Genomic DNA, 17,536 nt, shown 5'->3' on the forward strand with positions numbered 1-17,536 from the left:
AAACCTTTGACCTCAACAGAATTAGCTCACTTTATCACAGCTGTCAATGGATTGCTGCTTGAAGTTGTGTGCAAGGACAGAGGATGAGCAGGGAGCGGATGATGTGTTCTTCCTTTGCCAATCAGTCTATCGAGTAGGAGGGCTCATGAACTCAGAGGCAGTCTCTCAGGAGCAACCGTTGATAGGGAGAGAGTCTGACGCTATACCACGCGCCTGTCTGCACATGCATCTGCCTCCCTGACTCAGCAGCCTTCTTTGGCCCTTGCCTCTCAGGGAGATGATGAGCCTGGTTAAATTTACTGAAGCCAATCCGATTTGCATCCTTCCTTTCTACTATTCATCCAGCCATCAAACTTCCTGTTCCTGAACTCATTGATTGGGATACTCATCCAAATGCTTACTTTCAGGCTTTTCAAGCTATGAAAATGCTGTCTTGCTTTCCCAAACCATGGCTACTTCCTCTGGTTAGTTATAAGAATTACAGGACTCCTTCATTAGGCAATGACTTCCCCAGGAGAAATGTACTACCCAGACACACCTACATCACCTCGTCGCCTCAGAGTTAAGAAACAGTCGCAACTGCTGTCAAGCAGGACCAGATGCTGAGGAGAGTTCGCATTTACATAGGACTTCGTCACTGAGGAAGCGCTTTTGTATCCACAAATTCATGTGATCCATACAAAAATGGTGTGTGGCAGAAGCGTTAGAGTATTATTCTTATACCCAGGCCCCTTTGATATGTGACTTTGCAGTGCATCTCATCAGGATATGGAGTCCGTCTCCTAACCTTTGCCTTTGCCTCATCTCTAGTGTCTTACTCTGGCCAACAGAATATGGTGGAAGTGATATTCCATCAACTCCAAGTGTGTTCGTCTGCTCAGGCTGTCATAACAAAATACTGTCAACTGGGTGGCTCAAACAATAGAAATTTATTTTCTCACACTTCTGGAGAACTGAAGTCCAAGGTCAAGGTGCCATCAGGTTGGTTTCTGATGCGATCTCACTTCCTGGCTTGCGGATAGGTGCCTTCACACTGTGTCCCCATATGTCCTCTCCTCTGTGGTCCTGTGAAGAGAGGAAGACCTCTGGTGTCTTTGTTTCTTCTTGGAAGGAGCACAGTCCAATCAGATTAAGGTCCTTCCTTCATGACCTTATTTATTTCTTTTAAAGATTTTTAAAATTTATTTATCAGAGAGAGAGAGAGAAAGAACAGTAGGCAGAAGGAGAAGCAGACTCCCCAGTGAGCAGGTAGTCTGACAGAGGACTCGATCCCAGGACCCCAGGATCATAACCTGAGCCAAAAGCAGATGCTTAGCCAACTGAGTCACCAGGCATCCTTTCATGACCTCATTTAACCTTTATTGCTTCATTATAGTTCCTATCTCCAAATGTAGCTGTACTGGGGATTTAGGGATTCAACATATGAATTTAGGGGAACACAATTCAGTCCAAACATAGGCCTCAAGGGGCCTCATGAGCTTGACTCTCTCTAGGGACCTGCCGCCTACCTGAAACAAGTCTGGCATAGCTAATTGAAGGAGACACACAACACGAACCAGAAATAAGCTATCTCCTGAGGCCACCTGAGACCAGCACAACCACCGGCAACCTGGTCACTGACTGCAAATGCAGGAGGTAGCTAGAATATACCAGAACCACCCAGCTGATCCCAGTCCAAAGTGGTGACCTGTAGAACTGTGCACAAATTAGTTGTCAGTGTTGTAAGCTACTAAATTTGGGCCTGTTTCATAAGGCAGCAAAAGTTTACTGATTTGGCAGGTATCACATTTGTCCCCAGTTTTTTGAAGAGAACTGGAATCGCAAAAAAAAAGTTATCACACGAGGTTTTATGGGTAATAAGTTGTAGAGAGTAGAAAGTAGTCTTCTGGATTCAAATACTTTGTTTTTTCTACTCCAGGAAAGACGGACTCAGTCTGGAAACACAGATCTATTGATGTGGGCTTTTCCTAACAAATTGATTTTTCATGGGCTGAACTTTAGAGTGAATAAGTATGTCCGTGAATGTATGTGTACTGTGTGTGCCTGGGTGTGTATGTGTGTGTGCATATAGAGACACCTGTATTTCCTCTGAAGGTTACAAGTTGAACATTTATCAGGTTTTTGTTGTTTTGTTTTGTTTTGTCTTATCCCAAGGGAATAGCTTTATGAGCTGTGATGAATCCAGGCCCTGCATATTTATGTCAGCCTGCCCAGAACCGCCGCTGGGTAGATGGGGGCATGTGCTTCCATCTTCTCCTTTGCCATGGACCTCACAGGGTTTTGCAACCCTTTCCATGAAATGCTAGAGACTACTGTAGAAACTGAGGTCAGGAAGAGAGAAGTGCTGCAAAGAAACACTCACTGGGATGGAAGCTGCTTGCTATTTGAAAGGAATGATAGAAGGGCCTTGAAGAGGGGACTTGACTTGTGGGACCCCCCCGCCATGAGGACTTCTTCAGGACTGAGCTCTGTCCCTTCATTGACAGCCATATTCCCCAGATTTCTAATAGCAAAATCTCTGGGTTATTTCTAATATTGTGCTTTTTATGACAATGCAACATAGGATAATTTGAACATAAATCATTTTGTACCTGTATAAGTTTTTCTGTGAAATAAAATCCTGGAAGTAGGCATGCTGGGTCAAAGAATATGCATTCCACAGTATTTTTATGGACAAATTTTATAGATGTCATCCAAATGCAACTATAAAGGTGGTATCAATTTACACTTCACCAGCAAAGAATGAACTGACCCTTTCTCCATATGCTCACCAAGACAACATTATCTAACTTTTGGGTTTTACCTATGTAATAGGTAAAAAATGACATATATATCAAAGTAATTTCATTTGCATTTCTCTTATTATGAGTAGGCTTAGTATCTTTTGGAATATTTAATTTGTATACTTTTATGTGAACTCTCTGTTCCTTTGTCCATTTTTTTCTATCATGGTATTGCTTTAATTGTTCTTTAATCACAAGATATGCTAGTCCGGGATCTCTAACCAGTTTCCTTTTTTTTTTTTTTTTTTTTTAATTTATTTGACAGACAGAAATCACAAGTAGGCAGAGAGGCAGGCAGAGAGAGAGGGGGAAGCAGGCTCCCTGCCGAGCAGAAAGCCCGACGCGGGGCTCGAACCCAGGACCTGGGATCACGACCCGAGCCGAAAGCAGAGGCCTTAACCCACTGAGCCACCCAGGTGCCCCCCAGTTTCCTTTTAATTACATTTTTACATGACATTATTGAATGATTGTATTCTCTAACAGTCTTGAGTTATGTTGGGTTTTTTGTAGGAATTTTTTTTTTTAGGATTTATTGCAAATCTCCAATTAGACTATCAATTCCCTAAGTACAGGACCCGTGAATTGCATTTACTTCTCATTTGTTCTACTCTAGTGTAAGGCTAAGTAATCATTCATTACCAGTAAGTGTTTGCCTTACTGAATGAGGAAGACCGGAAGAACTGAATGTTGTCTGAAGGGTGGGATGGCTGGGATCTCAGCCATCATGGGCTGAATGGTGGTCCCTGCAGAAGGTATGTCCTAACTGTCAGGATCTATGAATAACACCTTATTTGGAAAACGGGTCCTTGCAGATTCATAAGTTAAGAATCCTAAGAGGAGATCATCCTAGATTATCCAGGTGGGCCCTAAATCCTATAGTGTCCTTGAGACACAGAGGAGGAGCACACTGGAAAAGGAGGAGAGGGCCACAGGAAGAGGGAGGCAGAGGTCGGATGCAGCCACAACCCAAGAAACACCTGGAGCCCCCAGAAGCCAGAAGGGGCAGAAAGGGTTCTCTCCTAGAGCCTCCAGAGGAAGTGAAGCCCTGCCAACAATTTGAGTTCAGCCTTTTGGCCTCCCCAACTATGGCAGAATAAATCTTTGCTGCTATGAGCCACCAACTTGTGATAATTTGTTACGTTAGCCACAGGAAATGGACCCTTCTCTTCTTTGGTCTGCTCTCGCCACATTCGGGACGTATGTGTTACTCAGCCGGCTGTGAGACAGGAAGAGAGAGGACTGAAGGACACAGAAAAGTCCAAGAGAGGAGGGAACATGTAGGGCTGGCAGTGGAGAGTGAGAAGAGAGAGGAAGAGAGGAAAGAGAAGGAGAAAAACTGAAGCAAAAGGGAAAAATGAGGTGAGGCTGACTTGGCCTCTGCTCAGACACTCACCTTTCTCCTCATCTTTTCTCTAGTCTCTCCTTCCCCCTCTCAGTATCTCCCGGCTCCCTCAGGCATTCTGCCACACTGAGCAAGTTCGCGTTTGTGCTGCTTAGATTTTCTGTCTCATCTCACGTTCTGGTTGCAATCTGTCGGCACCAGTGAGAGGGTTAGAAGTTTGAGCAGAGGCACATGCTCCCCCAGAAAGTGACCCCTCCACCAGCCCACGGTGACCACAGCGCTCCATGCTGGCATTCGGGGGTTCCTGAGACCAGGCATGGCCCTCCATGCCCCACGGTTCAAGCAACTGCTCCAAATGGTTGTGTGGCATGCTGTCCTGCCCAACCTACCTTCCCCCTAACAGAAGTGAGTGAGACAAAGGAAGAAGGAACCCAGAATTGCAAATTGTGCAGTTCCAGGTTTTCCAAAGGCTGGATGGAGATTGTGATTATTTTTGCTGTTTATAGTCTGGATTGCCTGAGAGGTTTTAGTTGTCTCTGTGCTGCCTCTAGTGGTCACTGGAAGTAGTGTTCCCCTAAAAGACCTCATTGTCCACAAATTCCTCACCCCGTTTTTAAAAATTTCTCTGGGTTTTTATTTAGGAATTTTATTTAGGATTTTTTTTACATAAAAAAGTCTTTAAAAGCATTTTCAGAATCAATTCCATTTTGTTTCTTTTCCCATTATTTTTAAAAATCATTTTTAAATTTACATGAGGTAAAAATCCCCCTCTTTTGCTGTACAGTTCTGTAAGTTTTAACAAATTATAGCATGCTATAACAACCATCACAGTCAGGATACAGTTCCTTCACTCCAAAAAATTCCCCCCTGTGGAAACTTTGTAATCAAAACCTTCCCCTCACCCTTAAATCTTGTTTCTATCCTTATCCTGTATTTCCTTTCAGAAATTCAGACAACACTTTTTGAGCCTTGCAAGAAAGCAAGGCTTCATTCACTCAGCATAATATAGTTGATTGGCATAATGCGTACATGTTGTCGAAAGTATCAGTACTTCTTTCCTTTTTATTCCTCAGTAGTGTTTCATTTAATGGATGTACAACTGTTTGTTTATTCATTTACCCAAAGTAGGATATTTAGGTTGTTTTGTGTCATTATGAATCACACTGCCACAATTATTTGAATACAGTTTTGAATTTGAATACTGAGCGTAAGTTTTCATGTCTCTAAGGTAAATACATAGGAGTGGAATTACTACATTATATGGTAAGTGTATGTTTGACTTTACAAAGAATTAACAAGTTGTTTTCCAGAGTAGCTATACCATTTTCATTCCTATCAGTAATGTATGAGAGTTCTACAGCCTCACCAGTACTTGGTATCATTAGTTTTTTTTTTTTTAATTAAACATTTTAAGATTTGAGGGAGGAACAAGATGGCAGAGGACTAGGAGACCTAAATTTCATCCTGTCCTAGGAGTTCAGCTAGATAGTTATCAAACCATTCTGAAACCTACAAACTCAACAGAAGATTGAAGAGAAGTAGAGCGGCAATTCTAGCAACAGAAAAGCAACCACTTTCTGGAAGGTAGGACATGCGGAGAAGTGAATCCAAAGTGACGGGAAGATAGACTGCAGGGGTGAGGGGCCGGCTCCTGGCAAGCAGTAGAGCAGCCGAGCACAAAATCAGAACTTTAAGAAGTCGGCTCCACTGAGGGACATTGCTCCAGAGGCTGAGTAGGGGTGGAGCCCTTGCTGAGACAGTGTGGTCTTGGGTCCCTTGGGGTCACAGAAAGACCAGGAGTGTCTGAGGGTGGCAGAGCCCCCAGGTATCCTAGCAGGGAAGCCAGGGGCAGACATAGAGCTGAGGAGTGAACTCTCAGCTTGGAGTTACCTTAAACCATGATCTGAGGCACAGTCGGACCACTGCTAGTTGAGCAGGGACCCCACAAGTGGCAGATCTGGGGAGACCCACCTTCATCTGCCAGAAGAGCAGAGCAGCAGGAATCTGCTGGGTTTGGAGACTCTAAATGGGGCCGTGCACCAGAGACAGAAATGCTCAGTCACAGGCTGGGTGAACTTGGAGTGCACCTGGAGAACAGGGAGACGGGAGGATTGACTGCTTTTCTCTGAGGGCGCACTGAACAGTGGGGCCCTGAGCTCTCAGCATCTCTGGGCGGAGATTGGGAGGCAGCCATTTTTATTCCCGTCCTCCAGAGCTCTATGGAAAAGCGTTCAGGGAACAAAAGCTCCAGAGAGCGAACCCGAGCAGATTACTTAGCCCGACCCCTGGCAAAGGCAGTGCAGTTCTGTCTAGGGCAAAGATATTTGAGGATCACTGCAACAGACCCCTCCCCCAGAAGATCAGCAAGAACATCCAGCCAAGACCAAGTTTACCAATCAATGAGAACAGCAAAAAACCAATGCACACAGAGGGACACAGCACGCCGGAATGCATGGCTTTTTTCCCCCATGATTCTTTAGTCTTTCAAAGTTGATTTTTTTAAGTTTTGGGGGTTTTTTCCTTTTTTTGTAATGTTCCCTCTTTCATATTTTAACTATTTTACCTTATCAATACCTTTTAAAATATCTTTATTAGTTTTCATTTTTACAGTCATATTCTACCCCCACATTGTATTTAACCTTATTTTTGGTATACATATAAGTTTTTCTTTCTTTAAAATTTTGGGATACATTTTCTTCTAACAGACCAAAAAATATGCTAAATCTAGTGTATGGCATTATTCTAGTCTCCAGCCTGATCACATTCTCTTCTTTTTTTTTTTCTTTTTTCAATCAACTGCTTATCTTAATTAATTCCTTTTTTAAAATCTTTTTAAATTTTCATGGTTACAGTCATCTTTCATCCCTCCATTATGTTTACCCATGGGTAAATACTTCATATATATATATATATATATATATATATATATATGGATGGAAATATATATCTATATAAATATATATATGAGGGATGGAAATATATATATATATTTTTAATTTATTTCAAATTTTGGGAGGCAATTTCTTCTAACACACCAAAGTACACCCAAAATCAAGTGTGTGGCTCCGTCCTACTCACCAGCACAATCATATTTCTTTTTCCCTTTCCTCTCTCTCCAGTTTTGGGTCTCTTCTGATTTGGTTAGTGTATATTTTTCTGGGGTTGTTGTTACCCTTTAGCATTTTGTTCTCTCATTCATCTATTCTTCACTGAACAAAATGACATGGCAGAAAAACTCACCTCAAAAAAAAGAACAAGAGGCAGTACCAACTGATGGGGCCTAATCATTACAAACATTAGTAAGATGTCAGATCTAGAGTTCAGAATGACAATTATAAAGATGATAGCTGGACTTGAAAAAAGCATAAAAGATACTAGAGAATCCCTTTCTGGAGAAATAAAAGAACAAAAATCTAACCAAGTTGAAATTTAAAAAGCTATTAACAAGGTCCAGTAAAAAATGGAGACTCTTACTGCTAGGTTAAATGAAGCAGAAGAGAGAATTAATGATATAGGAGACCAAATGACAGAGAATAAAGAACCTGAGCAAAAGAGAGATAATCAACTACTGGACCACAAGGGGATAATTTGAGAGATAAGTGATACCATAAGATGAAACAATATTAGAATAATTGGGATCCCAGAAGCAGAAGAAAGAGAGAGGGAGCAGACGGTATATTGGAACAAATAATAGCAGAGAATTTCCCTAATTTGGGGAAGGGAACAAGCACCAAAATCCAGGAGGCACAGAGAATCCCCCTCAAAATCAATAAAAATAGGTCCACACCCCATCATCTAGTAGTAAAATTTACAAGTCTCAGTGAGAAAGAGAAAATCCTGAAAGCAGCTCAGGACAAGAGGTCTGTAACACAATATGGTAGAAATATTAGACTGGCAGCAGACCTATCCACAGAGACTTGACAAGCCAGAAAGGACTGAGATGATATATTCAGAGCACTAAACGAGAAAAATATGCAGCCAAGAATACTATATCCAGCTAGGCTATCATTGAAAATAGAAGGAGAGATTAAAAGCTTCCAAGACAAATAAAAACTAAAAGAATTTGTAAACACCAAACCAGCCCTACAGGCTTAGAAGACCCCTAGAGGGGGTCTTCTAAGCAAAGAGAGAGCCTAAAAGTAACATAGACCAGAAAGGAACAGAGAAAACATACAGTAACAGTCATGTTACAGGCAATACAATGGCACTGAATTCATATCTTTCAAAAATTACCCTTAATGTAAATGGACTAAAAGCCCCAGTTAAGACACAGGGTAGCAAAATGGATTAAAAAAAAAAAAAAAAAAAAAAAAAGACCGGGCACCTGGGTGGCTCAGTGGGTTAAGCCTCTGCCATCAGCTCAGGTAATGATCTCAGGATCCTGGGATCGAGTCCCACATTGAGCTCTCTGCTCAGCGGGGATCCTGCTTCCTCCTCTCTCTCTGCCTACCTCTCTGCATACTTGGGATCTCTGTCTGTCAAATAAATAAATAAAATCTTAAAAAAAAAAAAAGACCCATCGATATACTGTCTACAAGAAACTCATTTTAGACCCAAAGACACCTCCAGATTTAAAGTGAGGGTGTGAAAAACAATTTATCATGCTAATGGACATCAAAAGAAAGCTGAGGTGGTAATCCTTATATCAGATGAATTGGATTTTAAGCCAAAGACTATAATAAGAGATGAGGAAGGACACTATAACATACTTAAAGGGTCTGTCCAACAAGAAGATACAACAATTTTATTTTTTTTTTAAAGGAAAGGAATTTATTTTTTATTTATTTTTTTTTAAGATTTTATTTATTTATTTGACAGACAGAGATCACAAGTAGGCAGAGAGGCAGGCAGAGAGAGAGGAAGGGAAGCAGGCTCCCTGCTGAGCAGAGAGCCCGATGCGGGACTCGATCCCAGGACCCTGAGATCATGACCTGAGCCGAAGGCAGCGGCTTAACCCACTGAGCCACCCAGGCGCCCCGAAGATACAACAATTTTAAATATCTATGCCCTTAACATGGGAGCAGCCAACTAGATAAACCAATTAATAACAAAATCAAAGGAACACATCGACAATAATACATAATAGTAGGGGACTTCAACACCCTCTCAATGAAATGGACAGTTCATCTAAGCAAAAGACCAAAAAGGAAATAAAGGGTTTAAATGACACACTGGACCAGATGGACATCACAGATATATTCAGAACATTCCATCCCAAAGCAACAGAATACATATTCTTCCCTAGTGCACATGGAACATTCTCCAGGACAGATCACATTCTGGATCAGAAATCAGGTCTTGGCTGGTACCAAAAGATTGGGATCATTCCCTACGTATTTTGAGACCATAACACTTTGAAAGTAGAACTCAACCACAAGAGGAAAGTTGGAAAGAACTCAAATACATGGAAGCTAAGGAGCATCCTATTAAAGAATGAATGGGTCAACCAGGAAATTAAAGAATTTAAAAAATTCATGGAAACAAATGAAAATGAAGACACAAATGTTCAAAATCTTTGGCATACAGCAAAGGCACTCTTGAGAGGAAGGTATATAGCAATATAAGCCTTTCTCAAGAAACAAGAAAGGTCTCAAATACACAACCTAACCCTACCTCTGAAGGAACTGGAGAAAGAACAGTAAAGAAAGCTTAAACCCAGCAGGTGAAGAGAAATAATAACGATCAGAGCAGAAATCAATGAAATAGAAAGCAAAAGAATAGTAGAAGAGATCAATGAAACTAGGAGCTAGTTCTTTGAAAGAATTAATAAGATTGATAAACCCCTGGCCAGACTTACCAAAAAGAAAAGAGAAAGGAGGTAAAATCATGAATGAAGTTAATCAATCAATTAATTAATTAATCATGAATGAAAGAGGAAAAATCACAACCAACACCAAATTAATTAAATGGTGAATGAAAGAGGAGAAATCACAACTAACACCAAAGAAATAAAAACACTTACAAGAACATATTATGAGCAACTATATGCCAGCACATTTGACAATCTGGTAGAAATGGATGCATTCCTAGAGACATATAAACTACCAAAACTGAACCAGGAAGAAGTAGAAAACTGAATAGACCCATAACCAGTAAGGAGATTGAAGCAATCATCAAAAATCTCCCAGCAAACAAGAGCCCAGGTCCAGATAGCTTCCCAGGGGAATTCTATCAAACATTTAAAGAAGAATTAATACCTATTCTCCTGAAACTCTTCCAAAAAAGAGAAATGGAAGGAAAACTTTGAAATGCATTTTATGAGGCCAGCATTATCTTGATCCCAAAACCAGACAAAGACCCCACCAAAAAAGAATTACAGACCAGTATCCTTGATGAACATGGATGCAAAAATTCTCACAAAATACTAGCCAAGAGGATCCAACAGTACACTAAAAGGACTATTCACCATGACCAAGTGGGATTTATTCCTGGGCTGCAAGGTTGGTTCAACATCCACAAATCAATGTGATACAATACATTAATAAAAGAAAGAACAAGAACCATATGATCCTCTCAACAGATACAGAAAAAGCATTTGACAAAGTACAGCATCCTTTCTTAATCAAAACTCTTCACAGTGTACAGATAGAGAGTACATTCGTCAATATCATTAAAGCCATCTATGAAAAACCCACAGCAAATATCATTCTCAATGGAGAAAAACTGAGAGCTTTTCCCCTAAGGTCAGGAACATCACAGGGCTGTCCACTATCACCACTGCTATTCAATATAGTACTAGAAGTCATAGCCTCAAAAATCAGACAACAAAAAGAAATAAAATGCATCCAAATCAACAAAGAAGAAGTCAAACTTTCACTCTTTGCCGATGATATGATACCTTATGTGGAAAACCCAAAAGATTCCACTCCAAAACTACTACAACTCATACAGGAATTCAGTAAAGTGTCAGGATAGAAAATTGATGCACAGAAATCAGTTGCATTTCTATACATCAACGGGAAGACAGAAGAAAGAGAGATTAGGTAGTCGATCCCATTTACAATTGCACCCAAAACCGTAAGATACCGAGGAATAAACCTAACCAAAGAGGCAAAGAATCTGTACTCAGAAAACTAAAGAGTATTCATGAAAGAAATTAAGGAAGACACAAAGAAATGGAAAAACATTCCATGGTCATTGATTGGAAGAACAAATACTGTGAAAATGTCTATGCTACCTAGACCAATCTACAGGTTTAATGCAATCTCTATCAAAATACCATCAACTTTTTCAAAGAAATGGAACAAATAGTCCTAAAATTTATATGGAATCAGAAAAGACCCTGAATAGCCAGAGGAATGTTGAAAAAGAAAACCAAAGCTGGTGGCTTCACAATTCCAGACTTCAAGCTCTACTACAAAGCTGTAATCATCAAGACAGTATGGTACTGGCACAAAAACAGACACATAGATCAATGGAACACAATAGAGAGCCCAGAAATAGACGCTCAACTCTATAGTCAACTAATCTTTGACAAAGCAGGAAAGAATGTCCAATGGAAAAAAGACAGTCTATTCAACAAATGGTGTTGGGAAAATTGGGCAGCCATATGCAGAAGAATGAAACTGGACCATTTCCTTACACCACACACAAAAATAGACTCCAAATGGATGAAAGACCTCAATGTGAGACAGGAATCCATCAAAATCCTGGAGGAGAACACTGGCAGCAACCTCTTTGACCTCAGCCACAGCAACTTCTTCCTAGAAACATTGCCAAAGGCAAGGGAAGCAAGGGCAAAAATGAACTATTGGGACTTCAAGATCAAAAGCTTTTGCACAGCAAAGGAAACACTGAACAAAACCAAAGACAACTGACAGAATGGGAGAAGATATTGCAAATGACATATCAGATAAAGGGCTAGTATCCAAAATCTATAAAGAACTTATCAAACTCAACACCCAAAAAACAAATAATCCAATCAAGAAACGGGCAGAGGACATGAACAGACATTTCTGCAAAGAAGACATCCAAATTACCAATAGACGCATGAAAAAGTGCTCAACCTCACTTGGCATCAGGGAAATACAAATTGAAAACACAGTGATATACCACCTCATACCAGTCAGAATGGCTAAAATTAATCAGTCAGGAAACGACAGATGTTGGCAAGGATGTGGAGAAAGGGGAACCCTCTTACACTGAAGATGGGAAGGCAAGCTGGTGCAACCACTCTGGAAAACAGTATGGAGGTTCCTCAAAAAGTTGAAAACAGAGCCACCTTACAATCCAGCAAGTGCACTACTGGGTATTTACCCTAAAGATACAAATGTAGTGATCCGAAGGGGCGTGTGCACCCAAATGTTTATAGCAGCAATGTCCACAATAGCCAAACTATGGAAAGAACCTAGATGCCCATCAACAGATAAATGGATAAAGAAGATGTGATATATATATATATACAATGGAATACTATGAAGCCATCAAAAAAAATCCCAAAATCTTGCCATTTGCAATGACGTGGATGGAACTAGAGGGTATTATGCTAAGTGAAATAAGTCAATCAGAGAAAGACAATTATCATATGATCTCACTGATATGAGGAATTTGAGAAACAAGACAGAGGATCATAGGGGGAAGGGAGGAGGAAATGAAAGAAGATAAAACCAAAGAAGGAGACAAACCATAAGAGACTCTTAATCTCAGGAAACTGAGGATTGCTATAGGGGTGGAGGGTGCAAGGGATGGGATGGCTGGGTGGTGGACATCAGGGAGGGTATGTGCTAGGGTAAGAAAAAAAATAATTATAAAAAATAATAAGCATATGAAAGAAATGAAAAATAAATAAAAACATTTAAAAGGTATGTGAGGGTATCTCATTGCATTTTTTATTTAGGTTTAGGTTTCCCTAATGACTAGCAATGATGAGCCTTTTTAATGTGCTTATTTACTCTCCATATATCTTCTTTGGTGAAGTGTCTGTTCAAATCATTTGCCTATCTATTCAGGGTTTGCTTTCTTATTATTGAAATTTGAAAGCAATTTATATATTGTGGCTATGATTTCTTTGTCAGATATATGATTTACAGATATTTTCTCCCAATCTGTAGCTTGTCTTAACAGTGTCTTTCACAGAGCAAAAATATAGTAAGTTTTAAAATCAGGCAGCATGAGCCTTCCAATCTTGTTTTTCTTTCACAAAATCATTTTGTCTATTCTAGTTTCTTTGAATTTTCATACAAAGTTTTACATGTAAAACTCTTCATATAAATAGTTATATGGTCAATAACTAAAAAGAGTCCTGCTGGGATTTTTTATTGTGGTTGTGGTAAATCCATATATCAATTTGGGGAGAATTAACCTTTTAATACTTTGTCTTCCCATAAACAAACACAAAATATCTCTTCTTTATTCCTCTCTGATTTCTTTCATCAGTGTTTTATAGTCTTTAACACACAGATTATACAAATATTTTATTATATTTCTACCTATTTCATTTTTTTAAAAAGATTTTATTTATTTATTTGACAGAGAGAGATCACAAGCAGGCAGAGAGGCAGGCAGAGAGAGAGGAGGAAGCAGGCTCCCCGCTGAGCAGAGAGCCTGATGCGGGGCTCGATCCCAGGACCCTGAGATCATGACCCGAGCCGAAGGCAGCGGCTTAACCCACTGAGCCACCCAGGCGCCCCTACCTATTTCATTTTTTGTAGCCATTATAAGTGATATGTTTTTTAAAAATTTTGACTTCCAATTGTTGCTAGAATATTAAAATATGATTGATTTTTTAAAATATTGACCTTGTAGCCTATGCCTTTTTTCAACTCATTTATTAGGTATAGGAGTTATTTCCTTTAATATACATTCCTTGAGTTTTCTATGTAGAAAACCATGTTGCCTGCAAGCAGTAATAGTTTTCTTACTTCTTTTCCAGTATATGTAGGTTTTATTTCTTTTCCTTGCATTATTGCACTGACACATTACACTGACTAGGACTCTACTGTGCTGCTAAGTAGGACTGGTGAGAATCTTGCGTCAGTCTTGAACTAGTTCTGATCTTACAACAAAGGTGTTCAGTTTTCATTATGCATAATTTATAATGTATAATTATGCATCATTTAGCTTTAAATTCTTAGTAGATACCTTTTTATCCATCATAAAGAACTTAAGAATTGACTTAAAACATGCTATTTTATATTTATACATATATTTACTACTTTCAATGCTTTTTATTATTTTTTTGTAGGCCTGGGTTTTCATCTGGTAGCATTCCCTTCAGCTCCACTCTAATAAAAATTTTAAGTGGAGATCTAGAAAAAGGGAAAAAAGAGAAAGGAACAAATCTTATTTATTTGACAATATCCCCATTTTGCAATTTAAGCTGCCCAAAAAGGCAGCTGGGGGTAGATTTTAATCTGAATGACCTAGCTGTATAGGAGAGCAAACATCTGATTACTAGACACCTGCTCTTCTTTTCCTCCTAGGAATTACCCTCCTCCCCTTTGAAGCCCTAGGCCCCAACCCATTCCTTAGCTCAGTGTGATGTATAAGCCTCAATTGCCTGGCTTGTTCTTGAGTCCCATGTCTTTGAGCTCTCATATATATGTAATTAAATTTGTTTTTCTCCTGTTAATCTGTCTCATGTCAATTTATCAGACCAGCCACAAAACCTAGATGGAAAGAAGGGAAAGTTTTTCTCCTCTACACCATCATTTTAGAAAAATATTTTCACCAGACATAGAATTCTAATGTCTAGTTATGGGTTGCTTGGTTTATTTTTTGAGTTTTTTCCTTTTAGCATTTTAAAGACACCATTTCATTATACCTTGCCTTACATTTTTAAAAGTTATTTTTTTAAATTACGGTAAATATGCATAATATTAAGCTTACCATTTTAAACATTTTTACTGTACAGTTCAGTGGCATTAAGCACATTTACACTGTTGTGAGAGCATCACCACCAGCCCTCCTACTGAAGTTCTCTGCATAGCACTTATCACCATCTGATATTTTGTTCATCTTTAGTTTATTATCTGTCTCTCCCACCAGAATGTGAGTGCACTAGGGATAGGACTTTGTCCTATTCACTGCTGTATCTCAAGTGCCTAGAACATGATCTGGCCCACAGTAAGTATTCAGCAAGTACACGTTGAATGAAGGAAAACATAGCAAGAAAACAAGCAAAAACACTACTCTCTTATATAATTTAAGGAAGGTGATTTGTAATGACAGAATTTTGAAATGTCTTTGAGTGTATGAAGGAATGTGAGATCATCTGGGTTATCAATGTTTTTTTCTCTGAGCATATCTAAAGAATACAACCCAAGACAACACTGTGAGCCTCAACTGTAAAGAATGCCCTTGCTAGGGAGAATATCAGAAGGGGGAGGGAGAAGAACTCAGGTAAGAGTTTGTGGTTTGAGAAATCCTTCCAGGTAATAAGCCTTTTCTAGGGAAACATGTTCATGCCTCTCTTTTCCTGACCTCCTTCCACTCTTACTCACAAAACCCCTTTGAAAAATACTGACCTGATCTCAACTACTTCCTTTTAGAGACAGTGACCCCGAAAGGTTAAAGATTTGCCCAAGGTCAAGCAGTTAATGGCAGAGCTGAATTAGAACGCAGTATCCTGACACCATTCTATAGATTCAAATAAGGAGCAAAGAGAGCACAGATTGTCAAGGCCCACATCTCTGGAGAAGAGTTCTATAGTGATTAAGACAGGGAATCTGGAGCCAGATCATCCTGGGCTAAAATCCTGTCTGTGCAACCTTGAACGACTTATTAACCTCCTTAAGTTTCCTTTCCTCATACGTAAGTTCTGGATTCACTTGAATATCCAATGGCCAGCTAAAACTCCGCACATCAGAACTAAATGCTCTATTTTCCCTCACCCCAAAATCAGCTCGTCCTCCTCTGTTCCCAATTTCATTAAATGCCAGTCTTGTGCCCCCAGAAATCAATGACTGATACTTGGCAATACCTTTCTTCCTCGACCTCCCTCACACTAACACTGAGGCCGACCACATCTGCACCCTAAATGCCTTGCCAATCAAATCACATTTCATCCACTCCCACGTCCCTCCCCTGGTGTCAGGCTGTCATCACCTTTTCTCCTGCATGACTACGAGTTGACTAATTTGCTTTGTTGTCAATGGTCTTGCCCCCTCCCATCATTTATCTGCACAATAACAGCATAATCCATCGAACATATTTGTCAGATCATGACACTATCCTCTCTGATCCCACGTTTGTTTCCCGTCCTCAAGCATGGCTTTGACGAGCAGCCCAAACTTCCTTTCCAAGCTCGAGTTTCATTATCTCCATGCTTGTGTTCTCAGTTTCTCCATATTGAAAAGTTCTCAGTCCTTTGAAAATATCATGTGTATCCTACCCTTTGGATACTTCTTCATGCTTCACGTTTTCTTCTGGGACTATTCCTGACCTTCTTTTTGTGGCTAACTCACACTTTTTGATATCAGTTCATCCAGAGAGTCTTGTGTGACCCCCAGCTTCTCCTTAGGCCCCCCACAAAATCTGTGCTTCCATGACAGCCTGTCCTTCCCCATCACCACCTCATACCCTAACTGTTGATCTGTCTACACCTTCACCTCTCTAAGTCCATGGACTGTGCCTCATACGTGCACTGTTGTACCTCAGGAGCCCAGCAATGCCCAAGCACATAAGGGCTGCTTGACAAATGTTAGCTATTCTCATCATCGTCACTATAATGATTGAATAAACTCATGGTTTTCATAAAACACTAACATGATGTACAGTTGACGGTCGCAAATCATAGTTTTGACTCCTTAATATTCTCCCTCATTTTTTTCACCAAAACTTAACGTTTCTGAGCACATCTGTTATAATAGAACTCAAGGCAAAATACAATCACATCTCTTTGGTATCTTATCATTAAATAACGAGTAAAAACATCCACATGTATACATGGCATTTTCTCCCCAAATTCACTGATGTTCTTGAGGAAGAGCAAAAAACTTCCTGGGAGTTCTCTTGTACTTGTTGACTCAATCTAGTAAAGGTCAGAGATTACTTTATGTGTTTAAAAAATTCTTTCTGTGAACAAATCATTTAAACTTCAACCACACCCTAACTATCCCAAGAACAGAAACATTCTTAGTTGATAAACAGCTGGTAACAGGCATCCTTATCTTCCCTAATTCTCTTCTTTGAAATATATTGAATGGCAAAGGTCTTATTATAAGTATCGTCCCTCCTTCTATAAAGTTGGGAGAGGCAAGTTAATTATGATTGAGTTTTAAGATAATATAAGATCACACATACTAAGGGACTCCATTTAAAATAATGACTCTCTGAAGCAGAAAATAAATCAGCTAAACTGTTCAGCAAAATTGTTTTGTTAGACTAATTCTAGAAATATACTGAAGACAAATAATTTTGTTTCTATATGGGATAAAAACTTGAAAAGACAATATATTAAGTGTCCCTCTGG

General features: G+C 39.6%; 1 long non-coding RNA gene across 1 annotated transcript; it reads right to left on the reverse strand.

The window, feature by feature from the left end:
- Positions 1–927: 927 nt before the first annotated feature.
- On the reverse strand, positions 928–14,458 carry LOC125080876 (uncharacterized). The gene is made up of 3 exons (XR_007121524.1): positions 14,277–14,458; positions 4,177–4,313; positions 928–1,065 (listed from the first exon to the last, which is right to left on the reverse strand). It is a non-coding gene; the product is annotated as an uncharacterized LOC125080876 (long non-coding RNA).
- Between the last annotated feature and the right edge of the window lie 3,078 nt (positions 14,459–17,536).

Source organism: Lutra lutra, chromosome 11 (genome assembly GCF_902655055.1).
Source record: "Lutra lutra chromosome 11, mLutLut1.2, whole genome shotgun sequence".
NCBI classification, from domain to species: Eukaryota; Metazoa; Chordata; class Mammalia; order Carnivora; family Mustelidae; genus Lutra; species Lutra lutra.